At 35.8% G+C, this 19,750-nt stretch overlaps 1 protein-coding gene and 1 long non-coding RNA gene across 11 annotated transcripts in view; one reads left to right on the top strand and one right to left on the bottom strand.

The window, feature by feature from the left end:
- RBMS3 (RNA binding motif single stranded interacting protein 3) overlaps window positions 1-19,750 on the bottom strand; it is a 1,291,910-nt gene that overhangs the window by 932,289 nt on the left and 339,871 nt on the right. The window lies entirely within an intron of this gene.
- Window positions 1-19,750, top strand: part of LOC140614150 (uncharacterized) — a 40,944-nt gene that overhangs the window by 15,014 nt on the left and 6,180 nt on the right. The window contains exon 2 of the long non-coding RNA XR_012015046.1: window positions 14,566-14,788. This is a non-coding gene — a long non-coding RNA (uncharacterized lncRNA). The remainder of the gene's footprint in view (window positions 1-14,565; window positions 14,789-19,750) is intronic.

The raw sequence follows: 19,750 nt of genomic DNA, 5'->3' as shown, positions 1-19,750 counted from the left end.
CAAACCATTACATCAAGCATCATCTTTCCTGACAAGTTCTAACTTAAATATTCTATTATACTTTTTCCCATGACATCAACCATACCTTTAAAAAAATGAAGGAGAAAAAAATATATATCTGACAGGCAAAACATAAAGGAATTCATCTCCAGCAGACCTGCACTATAAGATTAAATCTTTAATACAATTATGTACTATATAAGGTAAACTTAATAAAACCATTATAGGGTACATAGCATGTATGACAACAAGAACACAAATTGTAGGAGTATGGTAATTGGAAAGATACTATTGTAAGTTATTGTATTGTTTGTTGAGTAGTAGAATGCTTACTGAGTTAGACTGGTAAGTTTAAGATGCATACTTTTTCATCTCTAGAGCAGGGAATGGCAAAATTTTCCTGTCAAGGACCAAAGAGTAAATATCTCAGTTTTTGCAGATCATATGATCTCTACTAAATGGTACTACTGCAAAAGCAGCCATATATAATAAGTAAATGAATGAACATGACTGTATTCAAATAAAACTTTATTTACAAAAACATATTCTGGATTTGGCCTATCAGATGTGGTTTGCCGACCCCTGCTCCAGGGCATCCACCCAAAAAAAGGAGAAACATAATTAAAAACTCAATAAAGGGATAACACATAGTACAAAAATTACTTGATTCATTCCAGAAAAGCAGAGAAGTAATAAGAAGTAGATGGGACAGGTATAATTCAGACACCAAGACTGTAGACTTAATCTAAAACATATTAATGATTACATTGAATTAAAGCAGAATAAACAAACCAATTAAAGCAGAGACTGACATATTGGATTATAAAGAAAAACCCATATATATCTTGTTTATAAGGAATACCCTATAAATATAAAGATACAGACAGGTTTCAAAAGATATGAAATATAATACACTAGGACTATATGAATAATGGTTTATATGAAGACTAGCTAGACATTAAGAAGCAAAGATTGATTAGTATAGGCATTTCTTAAAATGTCAAATCTACATCTTTTCTATAGATGTATATAATATATATAGCTTTTCAAAATATTCTAATTGTATTACTCTGATGTTGGTTGTGATTTCTCCTCAATCTTTTGCAAATGTATTTATTTGGGTCCTTTCTCTTTTCTTTTTATGTCTGGCTAGAGTTTTATCAATTTTATTAATTTTTTCAAAGCACCAGCTCCTGCTTTCATTGATCTGTTCTATTGGGGTTTTTTAGCTTCTATATCATCTATTTCTGTTCTAATCTTTATTATTTCCTTCCTTCTGCTGGCTTTAAACTTCATTTGTTGTTCTTTTTCTAGCTCCTTTAGGAGTAAGGTTAGGTTGTTTATTTGAAACTTTTCTTTCTTCTCGAAGTAAGCTTGTATTGCTCTATACTTCCCTCTTAGGACCACTTTTGCTGTATCCCAAAGGTTTTGGACCATTGTGTTTGCATTTTCATGTTTTTTTTCTTTATCCTTTGATTTTCTGCTATACCCATTCACTGGTTAGTAGTATGTTATTTACTCTCCATGTATTTGTGGTCTTCCCAGATTTTTTTCTTGTGGTTGACTTCTAGTTTCAGTGTTGTGGTCAGAAAAGGTGCATGGTATGATTTCAATCTTTTATGTATTTGTAAAGGCCTGTTTTGTGACTTGGCATGTGATTTATTCTGGAGAATGTTCCATCTCCCCTTGAAAAGAATAGGCATTCTGCTGTTTTAGGATGGAATGTTCTAAATATATCTATTAAGTCCATTTCCGGGGATCCCTGGGTGGCTCAGCGGTTGAGCATCCGCCTTCAGCCCAGGGCGTGATCCTGGAGTCCAGGGATCGAGTCCCACGTCGGGGTCCCTGCATGGAGCCTGCCTCTCCCTCTGCCTCTCTCTCTCTCTCTGTGTGTGTCTCTCATGAATAAATAAAAATCTTAAAAAAAAAAAAAAAGTCCATCTCCCCCAGGGTGTCATTCAAAGCCATTGTTTCCTTGTTTATTTTCTATTTAGATCATCTGTTCATTGATGTAAGTGGGGTGTTAAAGTCCTCTACTATTATTTTGTTATTATCAATTAGTTTCTTTATGTTTGTTACTAATTACTTTATACATTTGAGTGTTCCCATGTTGGGTGCATAAATATTCACAATGGTAATATATTCTTTTACATCTTCTTGTTGGATTGTCCCCTTTAGGATTATATAATGCCTTTCTTTGTCTATTTTTGTTTTAAAGTCTAGTTTATCCCATATAAGTATTGCTACTCTGGCTTTCTTTTGACATCCATTGATGTGTGGTGTGCTTCTCCACCCCCTCACTTTCAATCTTCAGGTATCTTTAGGTCTAAAAGAAGTCTCTTATAGGTAGCATATAGAAGGTCTTGTTTTTTTAATCCATCTGACACCTTATGTATTCCGATTGGAACATTTAGTCCATTCACATTCAAAGTAATTACTGATAGATATGTACTTATTGTCATATTATTATTTATATTGTAATTGTTTCTGAAGATTTCCTCTGGTCCTTTTTTGTCTTTGTCTCTTTGTACTCAGAGTCCCCTTGAGTACCCTTGAAGGGCTGGTTTAGTAGTCATGAACTCCTTTAGTTTTTGTCTATGTCACTCTATCTCTCCTATTCTGAATGATAGCCTTGCCAGATAGAGTATACTTGGCTCCAGATTTTTCCCAATCAGCACTTTGAATATATCATGCTACTACCTCCTGACTTGCCAAATTTCCGTTGCAAAATCTCCAGCTAGCCTTATGGGTTTTCCCTTGTAAGTTAAGGACCTTTGTCTTGCTGCTTTTAAGATCCATTTTCTTTATCACTATATTTTGACAATTTAATCATAATACATCTTTGTGTTGGCCTGCTTTTGTTGATTTTGATGGGAGTCCTCTGTGCTTCCTGAATCTAGATGTCTGTTATCTTTCCCGGATTAGGGAACTTTTTTGCTATTATTTCTTGAAATAAATTTTCTGTCCCCTTTTCTCTCTCTTCTTCTTCTTCTGAGACTCCTATAATACAATTGCAACCCAGGGATCTTACTTTTAGGCAGAAAAATGAGGACTATGTCCACAAAAAGCCTCATATACAAATCTTTATTGAAGATTTATTCATAAAAATCCAAATATGGAAAAGCTCAAGTACCCATTAACAGATAACAGGCAATTAACCATATATTCACATTGAGGAATACTTGCTAATAATAAAGAGTTAAAACTACTGGTATCTATGACAATAGGATCTCAACAACATTATTCTGAGAGAAGAACTCTAGAAACAAAATAGTATATACTGTACAATTATATTTTTATAAATTTCTAGAATAGACAAACCTAACTTATTATGATAGAAATAAGATCAGCGTTTGTTTTGGTAGGGTACTTGACTCACGGGGCACAAAGAAACATTCCCGGGTGATGTAAATGTTTTCCGTCTTAACAGAGAATGGGTCACATGGGTGTATTCATTTGTCAAAATTAGCCAGCCTGCATACTTAATATCTGTGCATATCCTAAATGTAAATTATACCTCAATAAATTTGACATTTGGTTATAAAAAGCATTTATACATGACTATGAAAATCAGTAGGCATTTATGTAAATCAACTATAGTAATATAAATATTCATTTGCTATTAAATTGTTTTCAGATCCAAGCCAAGAAAAATTATTCGTTAATTAGGTTTTCTGTTGATACGATATCAACTATCCCCAGATATTCCATTACCTAAAAGCAGTGAGATAAAATATATAGAAACATGCAGTATATAATAGGCAACACAACATTTTCCTTCCCCCTTTCCTTAGATGGGATCTAAAGGGAACATCTCTTATCCAAAATTTCACATGACTATAATGAATACAATTCCTCTCATATTTGAGTCACATATGACCATTAGCTCTTCTAACCCTTTCTCAGGAGCTAAAGCAGCCATCTCCAACAGATCCGACTTAACACACATGTTGAAACTTGTATTTCACCTCCATCAAACTCCAAAATGCAGTTCTCAAAAGCTCAAACTGGGCTATCGCAGAATAAGATAGTTCTAGTCTGACTTTGACTAGACTGGATTAGACAACTTACTGGAGCAATATGGGAGAATCCTATGATAAGTTAAAGATGATATCCTAACCTGGCCAGGCAGTGTGGCAAAAGTAGAGATGACGAGGGGTGAAGAGAATAGAACAGTATCAGATGATAAAGTTGAGTTCAGTGACAAGGAAGCAAGCCAATTCAGAGCGTAGAGGTAATAATAGTTAGAGTCAATCAGGCTCAGGACTTTAAAACCTGATCCAGGTTAGTGGCCCAGGTAGAAAGGGAAGCCTATGTATAAGAGAAGGCATCAGAGGGTCAACTCAAATGACATGACATGACTTACCCTAGAATATAGCTTTAGATTCTAGTAGTGCTTGCAATGGAAATTGGTTTTCATTATACATTAGAGTGTACTCTTCTTTTAATAGTTATTATTAGGCTGATGGCTCGAGGAGAGAGAGGAATTTCCTATTTATATTTCAAAGTATATAATTTAGGGGTTTCAGTGAAGGAAAGAATAAAATGTAGTATTTGTGATTGAAAATAAATTTTAATATAACTGTCTCTCTGAGTTCTGCTTAAAATGCTAACTTTCACCTTCTGCTTTTGATGAAGTAGACGGAGGAACAAAGCTCCCAATGAGAACTAGGAAAGGCAGATAACAAACCAAAACATCTGTTTGAAGGTAATAGGACCTGCCAAGGAAAGCCAGGACTGCAGAAGTCAAGATAATGGAAAGAAAGATCATTGAGCTGAGCCCAACTTTTCTTTACACTGTTTTTCCCCCTGGGTCATTTGCCAATTCCTGGTACAGAATAAGAAGCTAATAAGGCTGGCAGATGTCAGCCACTAAATGGCAGAGAAGCCAGCAGAGCTTTTTTGACAATCTCATGGTGCTGCTGAGACAAAAGTGACATTTGGAGCTGCCAAATTAGAAGAGGTTGAGAGGCCAGCCATCTAAGGCAAAGTGATCCCAACTTTCAGCACAAGGTTTGCCCTGGAGCTGTTCACTGATTCTTAAGTTGTGCTAGACAAAATACCAAGAAACCAAATAGGAAGAAAAGAACTGAAAACCACAGAGGACTGATGAATAATCATGTACTAGAAAGATAAAAATTGACTGTACAAATTACCAAAGGGAAATGATCCTAACTAAATATCTCAGGTTCTCAGACAGTACCGGAAGTGCTAAAAGATGGGAGAGTTTGAAGTGAAGGTAGACTGAGTCATATAAAAACTACAATCCAATCTTGAGACTGCTCAGCCCCTAGCTGAGGTGAGAGCCCTGCATCATATCGAAGTATCATCTGAGGAAAAAGATAATAGCATCCTGAGCCTCTACAGTGTTTCAAACAAGTGCTAAATAGTCAACAAAACATCACCAACTGTTAAAATAAGACCAGGAAAAAAGCAAAAAAGACAACAAAGAAACAGATATGAACACCAGAAGACACCACTATGATGCCAGAATAGCTAACTCAATATCAAGATAATCAGTGTTACAGTCAAAGATTTCCTAGGGAACTGGAATCTGTGGAAAAGAAATAAGTTCTAAACATGGAAAATAGTGATGCACCTACAAGTCAACAAACACCGAGGATTGCCAACAACCACCAGAAGCTAGGAGACATTTTTTTATTACAAGCCTTCAAAATCAGAAATGTATTTTACATGTAAAACACATTTATTTTTTTTAATATTTTATTTATTTATTTATTCGTGAGAGACACAGAGAGAGAGAGTCAGAGACATAGGCAGAGGGAGAAGCAGGCTCCGTGCAGGGAACCCGATGTGGGACTCGATCCTGGGTCTCCAGGATCACACCCAGGGCTGAAGGGCAGGTGCTAAACTACTGAGCCACCCAGGTGTCCCTAAAACACATTTCCATTCAAGTAAAAAAAAAAAAGTTCACTTTTTTCCAACTACACTGGACCTATTTCAATTACCCAATGACCATAGGTAGCTAAGGACTACCCTCTAATATATTATAGGACAACTCTATACCAAAAGAACAATGACAACAACAAAAAAGTAAAGTGCAAGGACACACAGAAATGTGCACAGATCTCACAGACATATTCTTGAACAAAAAGAAGTCAGCTTCAAAAGAGGACATGCCAATGATTCCTTCTGTATATTTCAAGAAAAGGCAAAGCTGACCAATGGCCCTGGAAGTCAAAATAGTGATTACCTTACATGGGAATGGTTTTGACAGGCAAGGGTACAAGGGAACGTTTTTGGAGTAATACTGTATATCTCACTCGGTAGTGCTATATACATAAGTAGAAGTCAAATTTAAGAGGAGTGTGCCATCTGCAATTCAGTGTGATATATATATTATATCCTGTAGTGTGCTGGTTAGCTGGACTTCAAGGGGAGGGGAGAGGAGAGGGGGGCAGGAGGAGAGGAGACATTTGTAGAATCTGCTAGTTTCCCTTGTGCACACATTCCAGTCATGTCTAATTTTAATCCTTCAATATGTCATCACTGAAAATGGACTTGGGAGAGAAATGCAAAATCAGCTCTTACAAGTTAGTACAAACCAGTTCTAGCACATGTACCTTCATACAGAAGTAAAATAAATATATGAGGAACTCAGAATTTGAACAAAAGCAGTCAGAAGAGATACCACTCTTTTGATGACTATCCCTACACTGTAGAAATCATCATGATGAGGAGGAGAAAATCTTCTTCACGAGACTTCCACAATGTTTAGAGAGAACACTGATGAGGATGTTACTGAGACAAGGCAAAGATAGGCTCCTTCAACCTCTATTCCTGGACCCAACCTGTGCCCTCCCGCCCAGTGGCACCTGTGCTCAGCAGACCCAAACAGATCTAAAGAATGACAACTGCGTGCACTTAGAATGGAGCTTTCTCTTCTTACACACTGTACAATGCCAAATATGCTGTCAAACTCAGGAAATAATACACTTTAAGATAATGAAGTGTATTAGACAACAATACCCAAGGCAATATAGAAGTGTCAAATAAAAAATGTACAACAGTAAAATAAGCCAGATGCTCCCAGGCGCCTGGCTTGTTCATGGGAGAATATATATTAAAGCAAAAATAAACAGTATGTGCTTCACTGGGTCTCTAAATTTTTACATGTTTGCTGTGCAAGAAAATTCATGCTGAGAGTCACCGTTTGCATTTCCTAACCTTTGTTAGGACTCCATGGCCTCAGTGATACAGCGCTGCAACCATGTGAAATTAATTTCCTGGTTGCATTAGCTCAAAGAGATGCTGTCCTTTAAAGGTTATCAATTAATGAAAATTCTAATTCAATATAAACATGAGGCCATAAAAGGCCTGGATTCTGTACTAGGTGGCCTATTCTTGAGGGCTGTATGACATTTGCCCCAAGGCCTAATATGACATACAAGAAAGTGAAAACAGTGGTAACAAGGCCTTTTACAATTATCTAATGCCATAAAACAGTGCCACTCGGGGAAAAAAGAAACAAACAAACAATATAACATTCTGATTCTAATAATATAATGGTTACTAGGCAAGGCCCTGGCATGATCAACCAGAGGTTGCATTCCCCAAGTGCCAATGACTAGCTATGCAAACTTGAACAAGTTTCTGAACCTCTTTGTGCCTCAGTTTCTTCAATTAGAATGGGGATTATAATAGTAATTATCATAGAGATATATCTACATAATCTCAAAAGCAAATTATCATGTAAAAGTATTTTGAGACATATTTCTAAAACTCATTCTAGAAGATTATAAATATATACATTTCTAGCCACTCAAGTAAACTTTAAGTACTTACCTAAATATTTACTTTTTTTTTTTTTTTGAAGATTTTACTTATTTATTTGAGAGAGGGAGAGGGAGAGGAAGCACTACCAGGGGGAAGGGCACAGGTAGAAGCAGACTCCCTGCTGAGCAGGGAGCCTGATGTGGGGCTCCATGCAAGGCTCCATGCGGGGCACAATCCCAGGACTCCTGGATCATGACCTGAGCTGAAAGCAGACACTTAACCTACTGAGCCACCCAGGTGCCTCTAAATATTTACTTTTAATTGTAGATTTTTATCCATCCTTATTACAAGAGAATTTCAAGTAGCTTTTTAAGCTATATACAAGATAAAAAATGTAAGTATAAAAATATGATCAAATGAAACTATGAATAAGAAAAATAAGATGAAGACAGGTGTGATATTAACATATAAATACTGTGAGATTCTTTACAGCTGAGCATTTTTACTGTGTAAGAAGCCATATTCAAGCTTTATAAATATCCAGACAAATACTTGATTAAGCAAACTGATGACATGAATGAATCATCTCCAATTCCTTTTGAAAGTTGGTGTAGTATGCATAATAAATGAGTGAGTTAATGACAGCAATGAAAAGCCATGTCGATAATCCATGACATGGACGTGAATAATTAGATGATGACTGTATTAGTAAAATGGGAATAATTTTCACTCAGATGGACATAAAACTATAAAGTCAATGAGTCTTCAACCCAAAAAGAATTACTTTTCAAATAATTATTACAATCTCTTATGCCTTTGCTTTTCCCTACTAGAAAATTTTAATCAATATCTGTGTCCTCTTGTGTCCAAAATATTCATTACATATTTTCTTACTATATATACATCGAAAATTAGTAGTTTAGGCCATTTGTAGGGCACAATTCCATTTCTAAAAAGTTAAGTGGGATGTCAGACAATGTTTGTATATAAGAAGGAGGTGGTAACCCCTAGAACCAATCACTAACAATGGTAAAACAGACCAACAAAACCAACGGTCTTTCAGTGTCTCTAGACATGTCTCTCCAATATGGTAACCACTAGTCATAAATGGCTAAAGTTAAATGTAAATAAACGAAGATGAAATAAAATACAAAAACTAGGGCAGCCCAGGTGGTTTAGCAGTTAAGCGCCATCTTCAGCCCAAGTTGTGATCTGGGAAACCTGGGATAGAGTCCCACCTCAGTCTCCCTGCATGGAGCCTGCTTCTCCCTCTGCCTGTGTCTCTGCCGCTCTCTCTCTCTCTCTCTCTCTCTGTGTGTGTGTCTCTCTCGTGAATAAATAAATAAAATCTTTAAAAAAAATAGAAAAACTAGTTCCTCAGTTGGACTAGCCATATTTCATGTGCTCATTAGCCAAATATGGCTGGTGGCTACCACATTGGACAGTGTAGATATAGAACATTCCTATCATCACAGAAAGTACTATTGGATAGTATGACTTGTAGAATGTAAGTTTTCTTTGATCAATCAAAACAGAACACATGTGCAAGTATACATGAAAGTTGCTGGACTAGAGATCAAAATGTATTTTCCAATAAAATCATGAGTACAAACGATTACTAGGTGAGTTCACAAGTCTACTTATCTTCAATTAACTGAAATCCTGAAAACTGACAGTGCAGCACAGTTGAAAATCATTCTATTGTATGCTTGTAAGTAAACAAAACTGGAAAACAACAGCATTGCCTGAGAAATAGAGCTTCATTTCCTGTGAATGCTGTCTTTAAGGAGTAACAAGTTTCATTAGACAAGGTGATGCCTATCTAAATAGGGAATTCTGTGACAATTTGGTAAACGTATTCTTGCCTTCCCATCAATATTAGAGGTAGCTAACGAGTAATGCTGTTAGAATTTGTTTTTGAATCACAACATAGAGCTTCCTTTCCTTGATATGAGGTTATCACTGCCACTAAACTCACATATGTTAGGTTAGGTATTTGTAGTTTGCCTTCAGAAATTGAATTTTAAGAGGAAGAATTGAAGGTGGGTGATAAACAATTTTTCATCAATTAAGTAAGCAAGGGTAGAGAAGGGAGAGTTAAAGGGGTTGGGGCTAATATTTGTGTTTAACACTTTACATATGTACGTTATCTCATTAAAAGTGCCTGTGAGGACAAGTGAGAAAATAAAAGAGATAAAGAACAAACTGAACTTTACACAGAAACTGACAGAAGAAATTATTAAAGGATGAGATTAGGGAAAAGAAAAAGGTGTGACAGACCAGATATAATATAAAGCTTTGCTACTCAAAGTGTAGTCTATGGTCTGGCAGCACTGACTTCATCTGAGAGCTTGATGGGAATGCAAATTCTTAGGCCCCATCTTAGATTTACTGCATTATAACTTGTTTTTCAGAAAGATCTCTAAATGATCCATATGCACACTAATGTTTGACACATGAACAATACATAGGAAACCTCTGAAACAGGTCGATTTTATTGCTTGGTAGGATGGTGTTAGACACTGTCAATAACCCATCCATCAACCATTCCCAAACTCCCTCTCTCTCTTGCCTGCCTTCCACTAATGAAACTAAAAAAGCCAGGTTACCTTCTTGCCTTCCTTGCAGCAAAAAGTGTAGCAATGACCACCAGAGGGACAAAGAGGCATGAGGAAATGTTTATTGAACGGTATCTGGTAAAGATTTTCCTACCTGATAAAAGCAGAGATGCTGAGGTGAGATCTTTTTGTCACTTGCTAACTTTCTTCAGCTAATATTGCTACTGTGAAGATATGATAGTCAGAACTGGGAGGACTATTTCATGACTAATAAAAGACATCATCAACTTACTAAGAACATCTAAGTATAGTTAGAAAGAGCCTGGGTCCTTGATGACGTCACAGAGCCACTGCACCAACTAAACTGATCAGTTTTGGACTTCCTGTGTTTTGTAAGATAATTAAATATCCTTTTCTCTAAGTCACTATTACATTACTTGCATCTGTGGCCCCTGGTCACAGCATTGTTTGAGGAAGAAAGAAAAAGGGAAGGAACTATTTAATCTATATGTAGGAAGTTTATATATTGGGTATTCAAAATTCTAGAAGGACTCAAATTTTTAGTCATATTATAGATTTGATTAAACAAGTGATTTCAAAACTCAAAAGGTTTTGGTTATGTATGTGTCTTTTCTCCCATAAGGAAATGAACATGATAGTAAATCTGTAATTCACTTTGTTTTATAGATACAATTGAATGTGAATCACACTTGAATTCTAGCCTCATATTTAAAAAAAAAACTGTTTATCTAAGTCAATGATTAAAAATGACAAGCTCTACTACTGTTTTTGTTAAGCAGGTTACTTTTAAATCTTATTTATCTCAGGTTTTGTGCTGTTGCTACACATTCACTATACCTTTTAAAATGTGCTAAAATACATAATTTCGTTCCACAGGGAGTAGATATCAAACTGATGAACAAAGTAAACAGGTTATATTTTCCCAAAACTTCCCATGATTAAAAAATTTAATCAGAGAGCATTTCCTCCCATTCTCTTTCCTTTCCTCTGAATCAACAGTCTCATTTGCAAAAGGAATGGAAATTTCAGGTACTATTTCTGTTTGGAATTGAAATTTTCCATGACACTTCAATCACATGCTACCAGTATAAAATACTGCTGCTGCTGCTGCCACTATTGCAACAAAGAGAAAGTGCAATAAAAGGCATGAACTACCAGAATTTGCAAGGATTAAGGTTTAAATCTTCTAGTTATTGAGTATTCTGAAAGAATATATTGCAACATTTGTGGATAAAAATCTTTTGTGAATGTATCAATGCATTTCCTTCTTTATCATCATAATAGTAATATAAAAAATCTTTTGATTATGGTGAACTTTCATAGACATCACATTAATCAGTGATGTTCATGCTATTAAAAGGTTAAAATAAAAGGTGGATTGTTGGTACTTACTAATTATGTATCCTAAGACATGTCTTGCAGAGATGTGTGGGTATTGTTTCTGGATTTTTAGATTTTTTAAAATCATTTTTAGTTCAGACTGTTTTTTCTTTTGCATGAAGTTTGCCATTAACCTCTTCTCTCCAAAGATTATAAAATTATACCCAACAAATAGTTTAGGTTTCCAAAGTTTTACTCTTTTGGAATAAAATTTTTATAATATACTCAAACTTAATATAGGCACAACAAAATAGTTCTCAAATTCTAATATGCATACAAATCAACTGGGGATCTTATTGAGGTACAGATTCTAATTCAGTAGATCTGCGTTGGGCCTGAGATTCTGCACTTCTCATGGGCTCCCAGATGATGCCAATGCTGCTAGTCTACACAACATTCTTTGAGTAGCAGAGTCTAATATCTTAAGTTCACAAAGTGCTTTAACTTACATAACCTCATAGAATTCTCACCAATCCCTACCATATAGATGAGTAATAAAAAGTAAGTTTCTGAGAGCTTCATGGTCCTACTCAAGACTAAAAGTAACAAAGTCGACACTTCAACCTATACAATGTGGCAAAATCTAATGTCATTTGTACTTCACAATAGGGCTTATCCCTCTCTCTACTTCTCTCAGATGAAATATCCAATACTTTAAAAGAAATAAGAAAACATTCTACAGTCCATCAGTTCATTTAGACTAATTGCATCAACCAATTTCATAGAATCTTATAAATGGATCAATCTAGCTTTACTTACATATCAGAATACATTGTAATTTGGACTTTAATTAGACATTAGAATGTTATAGAGAAAGAAATGTCCATTTAAATATACTGTGTGCCATTAGCATGCCAGCTTTCTAAAAGCCGAAGTTAATTTGTCTTCAGATGAGGGGAAAAAGGAGTGGTAAACAGATTGTTTCTAATTCAGAAGATGCTTCTTCTGATCTAGGGAAAAATAGCATTAGGGTTTCGTTCTCTTCCCTTTGTTGCTCTCCCTTCCACCCTCCTTATCTGCCCCCTCCTTCCTTCTCCCACTGCCTATCATCTATAAAACCCTTTAGGATCTGATTTCATTTTTATGATTCAACTAACTGAAAAAGCTAAAATCCCTATGAGACTCTGAGAGCAGCAGAAAATCTGATTATTTGGAGTGCTGTTGGCTAGCTCATGGCATCCATATTTAAGGAAGCATCCTGCAACAATCATCCAGAATGAGCATATGGTAGACCTCTGTATGCAACCATTATTATTCAGTCATTGTTCATTATGTTTGAATTAACAGTGACAGCACACATCATACTTATTAGATGATGTTTCTATTTAATTCCCTATTATCTGTTAAAATCTCTCTGCAAGAGCAGAGAGAAAACACAAAAAAGCCATGCCCAGAGACTCAAGGATTACCCACAATTACTTTTCCAATCCTTTCCAAAATATAGTTCTTGGGAGTTTACTTTAAAAAGCAACACCACCCAATTAGTACAGTAACATCATATTTCTGGTTCTGACCATAGTGCTGGTAGGAGAAAAGAAAAAATGGATTGATGCTTTTTTACTGATCTGTGAGCCAAATTACATTCATTATTGGAGAGAAGAGAAGTAAGAGTGACCCTCAAGTGCAGAGTGGCCCGGTGGAAAGATAGCTTCAATATACTCTTGGATGATATTAATATATAAACTAGACACTTCCTGATTCTACACAGCTGCCATTTTGTTAATAACTCTAGCATCAAAGAGACTGGAAAGAAGGGCCAACATAAAAATGCTTAAGGCCAACACAGAACTGCTTGCCTCTGTGCCACGAACTCCAAATACTGTTCAACTGATGTGAAAAATTAACTGCAAGATGACCATTCAAGAGTTATCTGAGTTATGGTCTCAGTCTTGTGGGTTAATTCAAAACAGGAATATAATGGGATTTCTAATGGGGTTTTCTGAGCTCTTAAGCCTTAATACCATCTATTAATCTCTCACCTCAACTGACCACCATGTTGTTGGGATAAAACCAGCACTGGGATCACCAAAAGTAGGCTCCAGTGTCCTGTTGTTTGTTTGTTTGTTTGTTGGCTTTAAGTCTGTGTTCTTCTATCATTGTAAGTCACCTGCTGATGCAGCCACAGCTGTAACCACTGCTGGGGGATTTCATTTGCATTCAGAGACTTCTCCCGCTCCCCTACTTTGATTTGATTAGGGAAAAACCATGCTTGCAGATCTAATACTTGTGCTCGTCATGTTACAGAATGAGAATCATGAACTATCTTTGAGGCTTTCCAAGGTTCTATTTGAAACTATCATAACAAAATTAGATTAAGATATTCATTTTTGTCATGTTTCTGGAGTTTATGAGAGAATGGCCATCTCTTTATGAAGACGGGCAAAAGAATACAATGAATAACAGTGGGGACTGGGGCAGACCATGTAGATATACCCCTAACTAACAGTGGCAAAATGAGCTCATTCCATTTAGATTTCATTAACTCTAAGTGAATCTTGTTTTCAGGACTGATTATTCTTTATTGAAAACAGAATTACAAAACTTTTTCTCAGCAGAAAAAATGAGGCAAAGATTTAATAGTAGCCTAAAGACTAAAGATTCATTTACTGAGTGCATTTTGTTTAAATTAAAGTGGTATATAATCTATTCAATGTTCAGGTTCAGTTGTAAACAAATGACTACCCCCTTCTAACAATAATAACATAATGATAACGCCCTGCAGGTGTGAAAATCTTATATACTTTTGAAACACTTTCCAATGGATTAAACCACTTCTAATGCAATAAGCACTCATAAAACTTACATTTGATTTATTAGTGAATGCCTGTCAAAAAAGATACGATGAAATCATAACCTTATGCCTTCACAGAGATAATCAAGTTGAAATGAGGTCATTAAGAGAGGTCCTGATCCAAAATGATGGTATCCTTATTAAAAAGGGGAAATTAAGATACAGACAGGCACTGAGAAAAGATGATGTGAAGAAACACAACAAAAAGATGGTCATCTAAAAAAAAAAAAAAAAAAAGATGGTCATCTATAAGCCAACGATGGTCATCAACAAGCCAATGAGTACCTGAAGCTACCAGAAGGTAGGTTTTCTTCTGTTCACTTGAGGTCAATCATTTCCACTTTTTTTTCTTTCTTCCAGGGTTTGACCTGGAAGTTGATTGATCTGCTTTCTAGATGGATGAGCTATGGTTACCAGAATGCTGAATTTCTAAATTTGCATAATGAGTGTTAGGATAATATGATTGTATACCAGGGGAAAATAATTTCAGAAGCAAGGTCCTTCTTTCTAAGTGGGTATAAATGTGCCAATTCATTCAACATAGTTATTACATACTTGTTATGTATCTGGTACTGTATGAGATGGGAAGACCTTACATAACACACACAATTAAACTGAGATATCATTTTAACCAGATCTGGCAAAAGAGTAACAACAGTGTCCTTACTACTCCCTCTGGGTAGAGCCAGGAAGAGGAAGAGTCTCCACCCTCACCCCTGAAAGCTTGGGCTAAGTTTTATGCTGCAGTGGAAGAATTTGGCATATTCTCCATAAAAACATAGATGTTTATATTGGGCTTAACAAAAAATAATACTAGCTAGCATCTTTCAATTAATTGATACCAAATTGAATGATATTAATGATTATCATCATCATAATACTTAATTTTTGTTAGCCAGAATAATCATATTAAGAACTTGCCACACACTTTCTCCTTTGATCTTTACTACTACTACACTGAATAGATACTACAATAATCTCATTTTACTGATGAGGAAACTAATGAACAGAGAGACAAGTTATTTATTTTAAGAGGTCACAGAAGTAATAAAATGTGGAATTAACTCCACACATCTGTTCAGAGAACTGAAAACAGAAACAGAGTACACTCAAATATCCACAAACTAGGTTAGACTTCAAGTAAGTATCTGCCTTCCCATTTCATGGAATAATACCTTTGATTCGTACTCATGCAAAATCCATACACCTTTATTTTACAATTTCTAAGTCCAAAAGAGTAACAGGATTGCAAGAAAAGGAAAAAAAATAATATAAAAACGATAGCCAACAGGGTATACGGATTCCTCAGAATGTGAATTTTATCTTTTGAATAAATCACTCCAAAAAACAAATTAGTGTTTCAATAATAGGAAAAATATGTATGTGTGATCACTGGTGTAAAGAAAATAACAGATGGCAAATGGAATCTTTAAAAATCCAATGCTGGTGAATAAGAAACACAAGATTGGGAAATAGTTTTTTGTTTTAACCCTGAACAATTTTCTCCCCAAATAAAAATTCTCTTGTCAACTACAGAGTTTATATCATATTTACCATCGAATGTCAAAAGAAAGAAAGAGAGAGAAAGAGAGAGAGAGAGAGAGAGAAAGAAAGAAAGAAAGAAAAAAGAAAAAAAGAAAGAAAGAAAGAAAGAAAGAAAGAAAGAAAGAAAGAAAGAAAGAAAGAAAGAAAGAAAGAAAGAAAAGGAAAGAGCATGGCATCATTGAATGATACAAGTGGAAAGGAACTTAGAAGCTATGGAGAACCCCTACAGAGGCTAAAACTTCAGCTCAGAGAATTTAAAGTAACAATAGTAGATGGAAATTCTATAGCAAAAATGTATTAGTTGTTAATATGAGAATTTTAATAGTGTTTGCCCAAATTATACTTTTTTTTTTCATGTATCCTTCTCTATGTGAGGTCTGAGATGCTCATTAGCTCAAGTAGTTCATAAGTCTATTAAGAATATCAAGTGCTGATATATTTTTAAAGTTGAAAAAAAAAATAAATTTGAACCTTCTGTCTCCCATCACCAATAAGATTCTTCTTCATTTTGGCAATGAAGCCTTTGCAGGGACTTTCACATATGCACCACTGCCAATACAGCATTTTTTTCCTCACAGTCTTAAAAACAGAGGCAGAGATAATGACTCCATGTCTTCTTCCAGAGCACATGGGCAGGTTACTAACCACTATTAGTTAGGCTGGGATCATCTCACTGACTTCTGGTCCATTATATGTAACTTGAAGAAAGAAAGATTATTTAAAAGCATGCTTCATGTTCCCCCAGCCTCTCTTCTCCTTTAGTAATTATATTGGGAGTCCTTTGTTCCACATTACACAGCCTCTGTCTAGAAACATTTTAGGTTACTGAGCCACCATTTGAAAGAGCTACTGGAGAGAGCAGTCATATTTTACTAGGTAAAGCCACAGGTGTTTTAGGGTTTGTTACCATAGCATAGCCTAACCTATCCTGACTAATGTGGAGAACAAATTTCTGTAACAACCATTCATAAAGCTGCTTTTTTTTTAGAACTCTGTGTGTCCTACAACACACTCACATGTAATATTCCATGTAATAAGGGTTTTGATATCAAATATTATATGTCAACAGAGAGATAAAATAACTGGCTTTATTTTCTCTTTCTCTGGGTGTCTCACTTCTGTGTTTCTTATTGCCCACCTACCTAGGAATCAACCTGTATCTCTGTAAGCCATCAGCACCATATTTGCCAACTACTATGTACTTGGCCATCCTTCTCCATTTCAATACTCTACTGGTACAGGGTCCATGGCTTTGATGTCTGATTCCTTTTATTCAGCGGTCTTATGCTTATTACTGACTTGATCCATTTAACATCTATAGAGTTAAGTAACTCTAGCTTACCAGGATATGTTACAAACATAAATTGTGACTGGAATACATGGCCCTGAATACATGATGAAGATACAGAATCAAATGCTCTTTAGTTGGTATATTTTTCCACATCTTTTCCAGGTGTGGGCACCATTGTAGCCAACAAATATCCTTCACATTTGTTGGCTAAATAGGACCACTAGAAAATAGAATTTTATTTTACTTTCACCTTTTCCCTTGATAGGTAGGTTTTATATAAATGTGATATTCATCGACATGGGAGATTCCATTAAGGCCAAAATGTCAAAAGCAATAGATCCATCTAAAACTTTTACCTGTATATAGAAAATGTCAATATCTCACAAGATTTTAAGGAGCGAATTCCCTTGAATTGGAATTTAATATTAGATCAGGAACTAATTTCTCCTATTTCTTTTACAATGCCCTTGCTATGTGGTATGAAATATAGTTCTTAATGGTGATAGGGAAGGAGAGGGGCTGATCTAGGAGGAGTTCTTAATTGAGAATAGATGGATTTGAGAATAGCATGCTACCCTGAAGCTGAGGGGAACCACAAACTCAATAAAACCTCCCAATATTTGGAGGAAAAAAATTATATTCTCTATATTTTCTTACTCTAAAGTGATACAGTCACTGGGTGGGAATATTTGTAGCAAGAAGGCACCAGGAAACAGCCCAATGCTGGAGAGAAATGTATGAAAAGGATACCCGCTTTCCCATAAGAAATACAGAATAGAAATTATCTCTGATGATATGCAAAGAATTGCCTGAAGGTCTAGAAGCTTTTATCCAGAGCAAGTGAGAGGACAAGGCAAATCTGAAAGAATTCTCACAAAAATAAAATAGTATGCCCAAAAATTATGTATGAAAAGGAGCATGGTCACTCAAAGAGCACAACAGATAACCTCCTTAATTTACAACTTATTGATTCTTAGTCAACAGTTTTAACCCATCATCATAAGTCAACAAACACCTACACTGTCTCTTGAATCTTTCATTTAAATTCGGATGAAGAACTCTTCTTGAAAAAACCTTCTCTGGTGGATGGATATTTATCATACCTTGTGATACCCAGAAGCTCTGAATACACTTTCTGGTTTGGGAAATTCCTCACTTTGTCAATCCTGGTCTAAAATCGTAGTCACTTTTTTTGTATAAAAGTCTCACTTTAGCAGCCTTCCTTAAAGATGAGCTAAGAACATGCCTATCAAAGCCAAACACTGAATTTGAAGTTGATAGCACAAAGAAGGATGCCTTGACCCAAATTCCTTATGGCTTGTTACTCACAGTTTCTAGGGACAGCAGTGAACAGAAGTTCTATGCTGGTTCCTATTATCCAGTATTAAAGTGTCTATCGTGGTATCTCCACTTGACAATTTCTGATTGGTTATTTGAGACACTGGTCATTGCTATGTGATCCTGGCATCTCTTTCTCTAGCTTCCTAGAAATTATGACCTAATTAATATACTATGCTTACCTTTTGCTTAAAACAATAAGGATTGATTTTTCTTATTTAGAACCAAAACCCTGTGGTAGACACTGTCCATGCTCTACTCAGATTCCATTCACCAGTGCCATGATTCCTTCTCCTAGCTTCTGTGTACTTTTATTTCTAAAAGTAACTCTTGCAACTTTCTTTGGAAGGACTGCTTTCTGACTATAAAGCTACTTTGCAAACAGGTAAAAGGAGCTGGTAGTACCTGGAAACTGATGCTCCCATAAGCAATACTTGACAAATGACTGACAGGTGTAGAAGTATGAAAACTACTATCTTAGTTTGCTAGGACTGCCATAACAAATTATCACAGACTGAATGGTTTTGATAGCAGAAATTTATTTTCTCACAATTCTGGAGCCTGAGTCTAAAATTAAGATGTCCAGGGGATTGGTTCTTCTAACCTGATGTCCTTGGCTTGTCTCCTCCCTGCATCTTCACATAATTATCCCTATGTGTATTTCTGTGTCCTAATCTCATTTTATAAGGACAGCAGTCATATTGGATCAGGACCTGCCCATATGACCTCATTTTAACTTAATTACCTCTTTAAAGACACTATCTCCAAACAGTCACTTTCTGAGGTAAAGGTTATGACTTCAACATATAAGTTGTGTCACTTCAGGGTGACACAACTCAGCCCATAACATGACTGCACTTGTCCCAAGGAGATACAAACAATGAGACATGACTTACATTTCAGAGGCCCTCTGCAGAATAGGGCTGAGGCTGAAAATTAATCTAAAATCACACTCTTTCTTGGGCTTCCTTCTCTTATCTGGTCTGCTTCACTCAATCTCAGTGGTTTCTCCTGGGAGCCTTTCCTTAATAAATTACTGGCATAGGGATTCTCATCTCAGGCTCTGCTTCTTGGGAAACAGATCTATTA

The sequence above is a fragment of the Canis lupus genome, chromosome 22 (genome assembly GCF_048164855.1).
Source record: "Canis lupus baileyi chromosome 22, mCanLup2.hap1, whole genome shotgun sequence".
NCBI lineage: Eukaryota > Metazoa > Chordata > Mammalia > Carnivora > Canidae > Canis > Canis lupus.
Note: the sequence above shows the minus strand (reverse complement) of the source record. Positions and strands in the feature narration are given on the sequence as shown.